Below are 12,749 nucleotides of genomic sequence, written 5' to 3'. Positions count from 1 at the left end.
TTGATTGCCTTGCTATACTGCCTCCTTTTTAGACTGAATATTTATCCTTAAATTGCTTTAATCTATACTAAATATCAGGCTTGGTGACCTGATATTTGTCCCACACCTACTGCTGACATCCCTGGTTTTATGAAAACTGGGCTTTTTCATTAGAGGCACAATTTTATTGACCTTTCTGCCCTCTAAACTCTGGCACACATATTCATGAGATAATGATCATTTTCTTTTGTTTATTATTATGCTGAGGATGATGATGAGGATTGTTGTTCTTTTCAAAACAAGGTATGCAAAATAATGTTTTGTTGTAGTATCTCCTTTCTACGGAAGCGTGGAGCTGTCACCCAAATAAAAAAAAAAATCGGACCTTATCACGTTATAACGTGATATGTTTATTGTAATAACGTGAAACGTATCACGTTATAACGTGATACTTTATTGTAATAACGTAAAACGTATCACGTTATAACGTCATAAGTTTATTGTAAAAACGTGAAACCTATCACGTTAAAACGTGATGAGTTTATTATAAGAACATAGCCTGTACTGTATGCAGATGTTGTTACGCAGGCAGGTGACCTACGTGTTTCCCATAAATATCCCACATTTCTGTACAACAATAAACCAGAGTAGAACAATTAATCATTGTCAAAAACAACTGAAATGTTTCTGCTTGATGAGTATATTTTCCATAAAATGTATTTTGCTCCAATATAGGTCATAACAACATCTGCATACAGTACAGGCTATGTTCTTATAATAAACTTATCATGTTATAACGTGATACGTTTTACGTTTTTACAATAAACTTATCACGTTATAACGTGATACTTTTCACGTTATTACAATAAAGTATCACGTTATAACGTGATACTTTTTACGTTTTTACAATAAACATATCACGTTATAACGTGATAAGGTCCGATTTTTTTTTTTTATTTGGGTGACAGCTCCACGCTTCCGTACCTTTCACCCACCCCACCTTGTAAGTCCATAGAGATGGATCATCACTTCTCTCTCTCTTTTTTCTTTTTTTTTTATACATTATCTCCTTTGTCCCTCCAAACTGCATAAATATCAGTGCAAGCCTTTTATCTCCATTAGGCTACATATGGTGCTACTCAATGATTTAGGTGTACCAGACAGCATGACATCCACAAAGAGGTGGCCAGAACAGGGCTGTGCACTTTTACAACTGCTGTTGTTGGTGTCTTTCTCTCAGACTAAAGAGCCAGAGTGCAGGCAGAGAGGAGATCCTGAGAGCCCTGAGCTGTTTAAGGATGGGGACATTATGCTGGGGGGGACCTTTTCTTTCCACAGCAACTGGATAAACAGGCAGAATACCTACAAACAAAAGCCCCTGCCACTGCAATGCATCAGGTAAATAATGTTATTAAATGTTCATATTGTCACTATTTTGTGAAATTATAATTTGGAAATGAATGATTTTATTTATTGTGCTTTAAATTTTATTTAAAACAAAGAAACTGTTTTTTTCCTACCAACTTTTCATGACTATCTGAGTCTATAGTTTGAATTTCAGAGAGTTCCAGTTTGCTCAAGCTATGCTTTTTGCCATTGAGGAGATAAATAACAGCTCAGACCTGCTGCCGGGTATTTCTCTGGGATATAAAATATATGATACTTGTAGTTCGATTGTCAGAAGTTTGAAGGTGGCACTTATCTTGACCAATGGCAACGATATCATCTTTTCAACTACTGAAGGACCATGTACCAGACCTGCACAAGTGCAGGCCATAGTAGGAGAAACCTCCTCCTCTCCCAGCACAGCAACAGCTACCTTGATTGGACCATTTCACATCCCACTGGTAGGTAGGATTTAACTTTGAAATATATTTTCTGAAAACAAGTGACTTGGTATTCTTTTTCAGATCAAACAGATATGACAAGATCAGAGTTTTCTTTGTTAAGAGATTTGTTTTCTATTATTGTTTTATCATTAAGGTTTTACTAATTTATTTTTTTCTTTTAGATCAGCCACTTCTCCACATGTGCTTGTCTCAGTGATAAGACCAAGTACCCATCATTTCTTAGAACAATACCCAGTGACTACTACCAGAGCAGAGGCCTGGCTCACTTGGTCAAGCACTTTGGTTGGACTTGGGTTGGAGCTGTTAGAACCAATGATGATTATGGTAATAATGGCATGGCTACATTCACAGAAACCGCCCAGCAGCTGGGCATCTGTCTGGAATATTCTGTAGCTTTCTTCAGAACAGATCCATTAGAAAAAATATTGAAGATTATTGACATTATCAAGGCTTCCACTTCAAAAGTCATTGTTGCTTTTCTCCACCATATGGATATGGATGTGCTTATAAATGAGTTTTCCCACCACAATATGATTGGATACCAGTGGGTAGGCAGTGAAGGATGGATCTTTGATTCTCAAATTGCAGCAGTGGATGAGAATCACATCCTGGATGGAGCTATAGGCCTTTCCATCCCAAAAGCACATGTCAGTGGACTGAGAGAGTTCATGTTTGACGTGAAGCCACTTAACTCATCCAACAATGACTTATTCACAGAGTTCTGGGAGGCATTATTTAGCTGTAAGTTTAAACAGTCAAAGTCAGGAGAGATCCAGAAAGACTGCACTGGACATGAGGATTTGGCTGAAGTGAAAAACAGCTTCACTGACATGTCACTCATGCCCATCTTTAATAATGTGTACAAAGGAGTGTATGCAGTGGCTCATGCCCTTCATGCTGTTCTGCACTGCAATAAAACATGTGACACAAATGTGCAGCTAGATCCATTCACGGTGAGCTGAATACCAATATTAATTATAGTTTTTACTAGAAAATGAATACATTTAAGAAAATACCCATTGTTCTTAGATTTTACAGCACATTCAGAAGATTCACTTCAAAACAAAGGAAGGAGACGAGGTTTACTTTAATGAGAATGGAGATCCAGCAGCAAAGTATGAAATTATAAACTGGCAGCCAAGAGAAAACAGCATTGTGGATTTTGTCACTGTTGGTCTTTATGATACATCTTTACCTTCAGACAAGCAACTGAATCTGAATCTAAATAAGTCTTTAATTTGGACACAGAACTCACTGCAGGTGAGAAATACCAGAATATTAGATAACATTATTTTGGTTTCCTTCTATTTGGTGTAATTGCATATATATATAAATAAAAATAAGCTCATGAAGACAACATGACAGATTTTAATTTCATGCTGCTATTGTTTATACAGGTGCCTGTCTCAGTTTGCAGTGCTAAGTGTCCCCCAGGAACACGTAAGGTGCTTCAGAAAGGAAAGCCGGTCTGCTGCTATGATTGTATACAATGTGCAGAGGGAGAAATGAGCAACATTACAGGTGTAGTACTTCTTTAATACAAAACTTTTGTTTATGTATTGCATACATTAGCATTGTGGGGGAAAATGTAATTAAACCTAAATATTGGTTGCATAATGTTTTTTTTTATTAATTTAATTATTTTTATTTACAAATGAGATCTTCAAAAGCATAAAAGGAAGAAAACGCTTTTTCAAAGTGATTCAAACTGTCTGTAGAAAGAAGCCAAAACAAATATGAGTGATTAGCAGTTCAAGCATCAGTTGAAATCTCTCCCTGCTTCAGCCATGTAAAAGTAGTTCTTATAGCCTAATTTCCAACAGAGGAACTAGAAGAGCTCATATATTGATTAATATTGAGAGGAAAAAAAATATCATGAGTCATCAAAAGTTTATGAAAAAAAAAAAAACAATCTGCTTCAATGTTATCTTGCAGATTGTCCTATCTGTGTCAGATGCCCCCATGAATCCTGGTCAAATGAAAGGAGAGATGCTTGTATCCAGAAGGAGGCTGTGTTTCTATCATATGAAGAAATCATGGGAGCACTGCTCACTGGAGCGTCTTTATTTGGAACAAGCATCACTACTGTTGTTGCACTGATTTTCTTCAAACACAGGAAAACTCCTCTTGTCAGGGCAAACAACACTGAGTTGAGCTTTCTACTACTCTTCTCCTTGACTCTGTGTTTTCTGTGCTCTCTGACCTTCATCGGTCAACCCTCTGAGTGGTCCTGCAAACTGCGACACACAGCTTTCGGCATCACCTTTGTCCTCTGCATCTCCTGCGTTCTTGGGAAAACGATGGTGGTTTTAATGGCGTTTAAAGCCAGACTTCCTGGGAGAAATGTGATGAAATGGTTTGGACCCACAAACCAGAGACTCAGTGTTCTGGGTTTTACTCTTATACAGGTTATAATATGTATCCTCTGGTTGACCATTTCTCCTCCTTTCCCGTTCAAAAATTTTAAGGAATTTAAAGACAAAATCATCTTAGAGTGTGCTTTGGGCTCAGTTGTAGGTTTCTGGGCTGTGCTTGGGTATATTGGTATACTTGCAATGTTGTGTTTTATTTTTGCTTTTCTGGCTCGAAAACTGCCCGATAACTTCAATGAAGCCAAATTTATCACCTTTAGTATGTTGATATTCTGTGCAGTCTGGATCACTTTCATCCCAGCATATGTCAGCTCTCCTGGGAAGTTCAGTGTTGCCGTAGAAATATTTGCTATTCTTGCTTCCAGTTTTGGGCTGCTAATTTGTATCTTCTTCCCAAAATGTTATATCATGTTACTGAAACCAGGCAGGAACACAAAAAAGAATATGATGGGGAAGCAATGACAAAAATAATTCTTAAAATGGAAAGAAAAGCAGGAAACCAAAGCCCCAAATAATAAAGATTTTTACTTTCATTTTCCTATTCTTTGGGAAATTGTTAAACTTGTGGTTTTGCATTGCTCTGTGTCTCTTTCCACGACCAAAACAGCTCAGGCAGATCTCCACCATTCTTGGTTCTGTTTCACCAATGTCAGTTGCCTCCCAGAGCAAGCCCAGGATGAAAGACTGAATTAGATTGTAGATTAAACCCAATTAATTATTTCATACATACTACAAGGCACTATTCAACTGACTTTTATTAAATTAACTTGGATTGAATTAGTGTTTGTTGATTTCCATCTTCATTTCATCTTCATTTCATTTCATTTCATTTGACTTTAAGTTGTATCTGTAATGATTCCCATGATAACATTTGTTCCAAATTGGTGTAGTATGAGTACAATTAATTGAACTCAATTAACCAGACTGTCAATGAATTTGACTTTTAGTTTCAAGCATTGGGTTTGTTTTCAGTCGTTTATTACTGAGGACTGTTTTTGTGCTTATGTGATTATAAGTTTTACAAATGTTTTATGTACTTAAATTCTGCTGACTATTTCATAGATTTTTTTTGTGATTATTGTCTCTATTAATTTACTCTTATTTCATGGAGACTGTAAACTTGTTTTACTAAAGCAGAATCCTTCTCATGAAATGCTCAACATACTCCATATAAACCAGTGTGCAGATTTTACCGTCTAAACAGCCTCACACTAACGCAGAGGAATTTAACCCTCTGGTACTATTATGGTTTTAACTGAAGAAGCAAGGAGCAACCACTAAATTAAAATTGCCAGAGTATTTCTTTGCTGAACCATATCATTTTGTGCTGCATTTCTTCATACATTTCATTGTAAGGGTTGGAGAGCAGGAACGTTTCTGGAACTACTTCTGTAAACATAAAGAAATTTTAGGTTTATCTCCCACATGCCTTAGACAGTACTCCATTTTGACTGCCAGCAGATTAAATTATATTTGAATCAAAAATTGAAACCATAATAATGGAAAAGAGCAACAGTGGATAACAATTCATAGGATTGGGTCTCTGTTTTTTGTGGATGGTGTAGTACTGTTTACTTTATTGAGTCATGATCTTGAACTCTCACTGGAACAGTTAGCAGCCGAGTGTGAAGGGGCTTGGATGAGAATCCAGCACCTCCAAATCTGACACCTTAACCCTTTTCCTCTGCTGTACCAGTGCTGGTCAAAGTGGAGCCCTTGGTGAGCCTCAACTGTGCCACCCCCAAAAACAAAACATGTAAAAACTGCACACATTGATATTTACCTGAAATTCCAGCAGCAACAACTGAGGAGGCACTACTTGGCTCTTCATCAGGTTTTTGAATTGAACAGACATACTTTAAAAGTGCATTTAAAATATTAAACAAAATATCTTTAAATGCTCACAGTTCAATTTTATCACATGAACTACTAATTATTTAAAGTAAAGCAAAATAATATATTACTGGATTATAATACTACTGACATCAGCACACGACAACATCAATACATCTTTGTAGTTTGGTAATAACTTAAAATCTTCACGATGAAAAATATAGCATCATCATTTATTTATTTTTGGTCCACATTCAATTACTCTGTAAGACTAATCACCATGTCTAAGGCTGGGGTAATCTTTTTTACACTGGGGCCACACTTTCCCAGTACAAAGTGGTCTGGGGCCCAGTCAGATCTGAACACTTGTGATGGATTTAGCAAACTGGACCGTAAACAGTATCAGGACAGAGGATTGGATTGAAAACAGGTTTATTGAATAATAGTGAGTGGCTTCCAGGAAAACCGGGTCCGGTCTCGTAGCCCGCTAGCCTGCGAGAATAGGAGAGCCAAGGTGAGAACAGGTGACAAAATGGGGATTTATGAATACAGATGATTACGTACCGGCGGGAGAAATTTGAGCGAGCCGGCAGAATTCCTGTACTGCAATAACAGTGAGGAGATCCGCTGCATCTGTCGGGGCTGCTGAAACAGGATGGGTTAGCAAGGGAAGATAATGGTTAAACTGAGACTTTGAGTTGGGTATATGTTCAAAGAAGGGGAGGGGGTCCGGATGGTTCCTCCAGCGGAAGGGAGAGAGAAACAGGTTGCGTTAATCCAAGATCCAAATCCACATCCAATCCAAACCCAAATCCAAATCCACATCCAAATCCAAACAGACAGTCCAAGGGTCAGATTATCAGCCGGGTCAAATAACAGAAAGATCAGAGTTACCAGACAGGGGACAGGCAAAAATCCGGATATCCAGGTCAGAAACGGGTCGGAGATCAAAAACAGGCAGGCAGAAAGAAATCAGGGCTGGAAATGTGCAGGGAGTTAACCAAGACGATCTGGCAAAGGAGTGGTGTTGTGCACTGGTATATAAAGCACGCAGTGCAGGTGGAGCGCATCAATAATCAGGAGCGCACTGGAGGAAGGATGCCTTCAGAGACAGCTGGGAGATTCCGACTATAGGCAACCACCGTGACAGCAACCCCCCCTCAAGGGGTGGCACACGTCGCCCCACCAGGCTGATCGGGGTGACACCGATGGAAACGGGACAGAAGGGACCGATCCACCACAAAGCGGGCCGGAACCCAGGAGCGTTCCTCAGGGCCGTAACCCTCCCAATCCACCAGGTACTGAAGGGAACGACCAGAGCGACGAGAGCGCAGGATGCGGCGCACAGAGTAGACAGGCCCCCCACCCACGACCCGGGCGGGCGGAGGGGGCCCGGAGGTTGGCACCAACGGACAGGAGAGAGCAGGCTTAACTCTGGACACGTGGAAAGTGGGATGAACGCAGAGAGTCCCGGGAAGGCGCAGGCGAACAGCCACCGGATTAATCACTTTGGCAATGGGGAAGGGACCCACGAAACGAGGAGCCAACTTCCGATTCTCCAGATGTAGAGGGAGATCCCTGGCGGGCAGCCACACGCGCTGCCCCACACGGTAGGACGGGGCCGCAGAGCGGTGACGATTAGCAGTCGCCTGATACCGCAGGGAAGAGCGCAGCAGCGCAGCTCGAGCCCGGTGCCAAACGCGATGGCACCGACGCACAGCTGCATGGGCGGACGGAACCCGTACTTCCCCTTCCTGGGGCTCGAACAATGGAGGCTGAAACCCCTGGACGACCTGGAACGGAGTGAGGCCAGTTGCAGAAGAAGGAAGTGAATTATGGGCGTACTCCACCCAGGTCAGGTTCCTGGCCCAACTGGAAGGGGTCTCGGAACAGAGACAGCGCAGACAGGTCTCCAGATGCTGGTTTACTCGCTCTGATTGCCCATCCGACTGGGGATGAAACCCTGACGAGAGACTGATCTTAATCCCCATCTGGCGACAGAACTCGGCCCAGAACCGAGAAGTGAACTGGGGACCGCGGTCCGAAACCACGTCCTGCGGAAGCCCATGCAGCCGAAACACATGATCCGATAAAAGAGTCGCCATCTCCTTCGCCGTGGGCAGTTTAGGGAGCGCCACAAAGTGGGCCATTTTAGAGAAGCGATCCACAACCGTCATGATAACCGTCTTGCCATCCGAGGGGGGAAGACCAGTGACAAAATCCATGGAGACGTGAGACCAGGGTCGGCGAGGGATGGATAAAGGATGAAGGAGCCCAGCTGGGCGTTGACGGGAAGTCTTGGAGCGAGCACAAACTGGACAGGCCGCCACAAAACTCCGAACGTCCCGGCGGCAGGCAGGCCACCAAAACCTCTGAGAAAGCAGGTGGATAGTCCTCGCCGCACCAGGATGACAGGCCAATCGAGAGGAGTGACACAAGACGAGGACCTTGGACCGGAGACGAGGTGGTACGTATAGGCATCCATCCGGGCATCCCGCGGGCACCACAGCGGACTGGTGTGCTCGTCTGACCTCAGTTTCCAGATGGATGCGGCTGACTCCCAACCGGACATGAGAGGGAAGGATGTAGTTGTCAGAGCCATCAGTATCGGCCTCCTGGGGAGCTGCCTGTCGGGACAGAGCATCAGGTTTAATGTTCTTATTCCCGGGTCGGTAGGCCAGGGAAAAGTTAAATCTGTGAAAAAACAGAGCCCAACGGGCTTGGCTCGGGTTTAGCCTTTTGGCTGACTTTAGGTACTCAAGGTTTTTGTGATCCGTCCAGACGATGAATGGATGAGACGCCCCCTCCAGCCAGTGACGCCACTCTTCCAACGCCAGTTTAACTGCCAGAAGTTCACGATCCCCAACATCGTAGTTATGTTCTGCAGGAGACAGACCTCTGGAAAAAAAAGCACAAGGGTGAATCCGCGAGTCATCTGAACACCGCTGAGACAACACAGCGCCCACTCCATAATCAGATGCATCGACCTCCACAATAAACGGTCTGGTGGGGTCCCTGGCGGCTAGTTCGTCTTTTACCTGCTCAGACAATCCTTGATAGAAAGCGTCAAAGAGAGCGGCCTCGTTCCATGCGCTGTCAGCAGCTAAGGTTCGAAAATCAATAATGTAATCCGTCACTGACCTTCCAGCCTGAGAGAGGGAGAACAGCCCCCTCGAAGCTTCTCGTTCGGGTCTCAAGGGATCGAACACCCGACGAAGCTCCTTGGAGAAACTCTGGAATGTAGACAGTGCTAAAGAGCCTCTCTCCCATTCCGCAGTGCCCCAAAGCCTGGCTTTTCCGGAGAGCAACGAGAGCACGTAGGCCACCTTAGCCCTCTCTGAGGGAAACGAAGAAGGCTGTAGTTCGAACTGCAGGGCACACTGAGTCAGAAAGGCCCGACACTGACCTGGTTCTCCCGCATACCGCTCTGGAGGCGTCATCCGGGGTTCATGCCCTGGGAGTACAGAGGGAGGAGAAAAAAAGAGGAGCCCGGCTCGTTCCTGCGCTAGCTGAGTCGGTTACAGCAGCAACATGTTTAGAAAGTTCCTTTACGTTCGAGATTAGATCACCTAGACTAGTTTCCTGTTGAGCAATGGCAGCTTCGACTCGGGTACGCCAATCCTCTGTTCCTGACGGGTCCATAATGCTGGCCAGATCGTACTGTGATGGATTTAGCAAACTGGACCGTAAACAGTATCAGGACAGAGGATTGGATTGAAAACAGGTTTATTGAATAATAGTGAGTGGCTTCCAGGAAAACCGGGTCAGGTCTCGTAGCCCGCTAGCCTGCGAGAATAGGAGAGCCAAGGTGAGAACAGGTGACAAAATGGGGATTTATGAATACAGATGATTACGTACCGGCGGGAGAAATTTGAGCGAGCCGGCAGAATTCCTGTACTGCAATAACAGTGAGGAGATCCGCTGCGTCTGTCGGGGCTGCTGAAACAGGATGGGTTAGCAAGGGAAGATAATGGTTAAACTGAGACTTTGAGTTGGGTATATGTTCAAAGAAGGGGAGGGGGTCCGGATGGTTCCTCCAGCGGAAGGGAGAGAGAAACAGGTTGCGTTAATCCAAGATCCAAATCCACATCCAATCCAAATCCAAATCCACATCCACATCCACATCCAAATCCAAATCCACATCCAAATCCAAACAGACAGTCCAAGGGTCAGATTATCAGCCTGGTCAAATAACAGAAAGATCAGAGTTACCAGACAGGGGACAGGCAAAAATCCGGATATCCAGGTCAGAAACGGGTCGGAGATCAAAAACAGGCAGGCAGGCAGAAATCAGGGCTGGAAACGTGCAGGGAGTTAACCAAGACGATCTGGCAAAGGAGTGGTGTTGTGCACTGGTATATAAAGCACGCAGTGCAGGTGGAGCGCATCAATAATCAGGAGCGCACTGGAGGAAGGATGCCTTCAGAGACAGCTGGGAGATTCTGACTATAGGCAACCACCGTGACAACACTGTTTGGGTTTAATTGATCTCACTCTTGATTTGATTCTAATAACTAAACCAAACCCACTTGTAGTTTAACAGCTAAAACCTTGTGAAATATGACATGATAATGTAGCGTTAAGCGTCATTAAACATTAAAGATGTTTAATAAAATTATTAATTTTAATAATTTCTTGGAATTAATTAATTTCTTCATGGGGCACCACCACACAGATAGCTTTATCCTAACCTAATGGCTGTGTGGACACCATTAGAGAACTAAATTAATTAATTTAATAAATTAATTAATTCAAGCTAGAAATCAATCAGTTATCAATCAATCAGTCTCAGGACGCTACTAACGTGAATTCTTACCCCATAAGGGACCCATAACATGGTTCAAAGGAGAAGTTCACAATAACCAGACCAGTTTAGGATAAATATGAAATATTTATTACTAAACTAATCATGCATAAATGAAAAGGAAATATTTACAAAGGACTTCGCATGGAAAAATGAATCAAACATTGTAAAATGCAGAATATGGAGTTCAAACCAAAATCTTATTTCAGTGTGTCAGAATGAATGAAATGTATGCAAGAAATGAACAAAAGTTAATTAACCTGCGGTGTTAATTAAACTAAGGTTCAGGACTAAAAAAAAAGATCTCTAAATCCTAAAAGGAAAAAGGGAAAACTGAATCTCATCTGTTTAAACTGGAAGTTTAACTAAGATGTAGAACTACCAAGATCACTGTCAGACAACCAACCATTCTGGGAGCAGATAAGCAGAGAATTGATCCGAGCTGGACTCGTCCGGTTCTGTTTGGATCGAGCCGACTTACGACCGTTGTGGTGACTCTGATGGCAAGCGAGGAAGTTGGCGCAGATGGTTTGGATCCCGAGCGACTTCCAGAAGGCCAGAAGATGCGTCATGTGGTGGTCCGAAGGTTTGGATCAGGCAGCTCTGCGGATGCAGACTCTCCCGCGGCTCGGCTGGTGGTATGGACAGTGAATGACTTGCGGTGATATGGCAAAAGATGAAAATGTCCAGCTTTAGGTCAGTCCAAAAAAGAAACTCTGTAGGATCTATTTAGGATCTATATTAAAAGTCCAAAAGATAAAAACATAGCTAAAGAAAAGCGAAGTATTAGCTGGAAAAAGGAATGAACTACGGAATCCAAAAAGGGCCAAAAATTGTCAATCATGCATCTGGTATGCAGGCACAAACTTTAGTATTGGTAGTGATGTTCTTCACATCACTGCAAACTTAATTCTCTGGCAGCATCTCTCTCTCTCTCTCTGGTGTTCAGACGAAGTCCTAACTCTGAAAAAAAGCCATGTCTGGAGAGGATGGGTTGAAGGGAACTGGAAGTCCACTTAAGGAAGAGAGCAAAGAAGGAAGAGACAGAACAAACTAACTCTTTGTTCTGAGTTTAAAAGTGTTAGTTTGGAGACCCCCCCCATGGAAAGGACGGGACAATTATCTTGACCAATAACAGTCTTGTGGGCTGGTTTTGGGTCAGATAGCAGATCCAGAGGGGCTGGTCTGATCATTTTGTAAAGACTTATCAAATTAAACATTTTGTGAATATATCTATATATCTAATTCATTAAAGCCTTAAATGAGACATCATTAAAATCCATCAGTGAATCATTGCAAATACGATAATGGGAAAAAGGTTATTTCTCACACAAACACAGTAATAAAGTTTCAGGTCACCAATTAATCAAGCTTGTTGATTAAACCTTGTACACAATGATAATGATTATATGCAAGTGCATGGTATCAAGATAAAACACCCATACATATATGTATCTATTTAAATGAACATTTTAGACTAGTAAAGTATGACCTTTTACTCTTCACACAGTCTTGTCGTCTCTTGTGCTGGGACACAGAGAAACATTAAGACACTTTATTACCCTCTGGAATGTTAAGATAAACGTTTCTTGGTGTGTCCAGGTGTTCTGTTAAAGGGGGTTTCCGCTTATCAGTTGAAGCAACACACAAATTTAGTAAGAAACAGTTTCAAAGTCATCTTGGATGAAGAGTTGCATCTTGGATCCTTTGGTTGTTAACTAAAAAGCAAATTTATGTTGCAGAAGATTAAAGTTCAGAAATTTCCCAGGTCTCGTAAATAACCTAATGAAGTCCTTTCCAGTCCATGTTGGGGAGAGTCGACCTTTGTTGACCTGTGGAGCTGGAAACCAAGTCATAAATTTGAGTCAGACCTACCCAGATGGGAGTGAGACTGTTAGTCTGTAAGGAGAA

General features: G+C 42.4%; 1 pseudogene; it reads left to right on the top strand.

Moving 5' to 3' along the window:
- The first annotated feature begins 227 nt into the window (after positions 1-227).
- Positions 228-4,672, top strand: LOC121646691 (annotated as a pseudogene).
- Positions 4,673-12,749: the final 8,077 nt, after the last annotated feature.

The sequence above is a fragment of the Melanotaenia boesemani genome, chromosome 9 (assembly GCF_017639745.1).
Source record: "Melanotaenia boesemani isolate fMelBoe1 chromosome 9, fMelBoe1.pri, whole genome shotgun sequence".
Taxonomy (NCBI): domain Eukaryota; kingdom Metazoa; phylum Chordata; class Actinopteri; order Atheriniformes; family Melanotaeniidae; genus Melanotaenia; species Melanotaenia boesemani.
The sequence above is the reverse complement of the archived record's forward strand: the minus strand, read 5'-3'. Positions and strand labels throughout refer to the sequence as shown.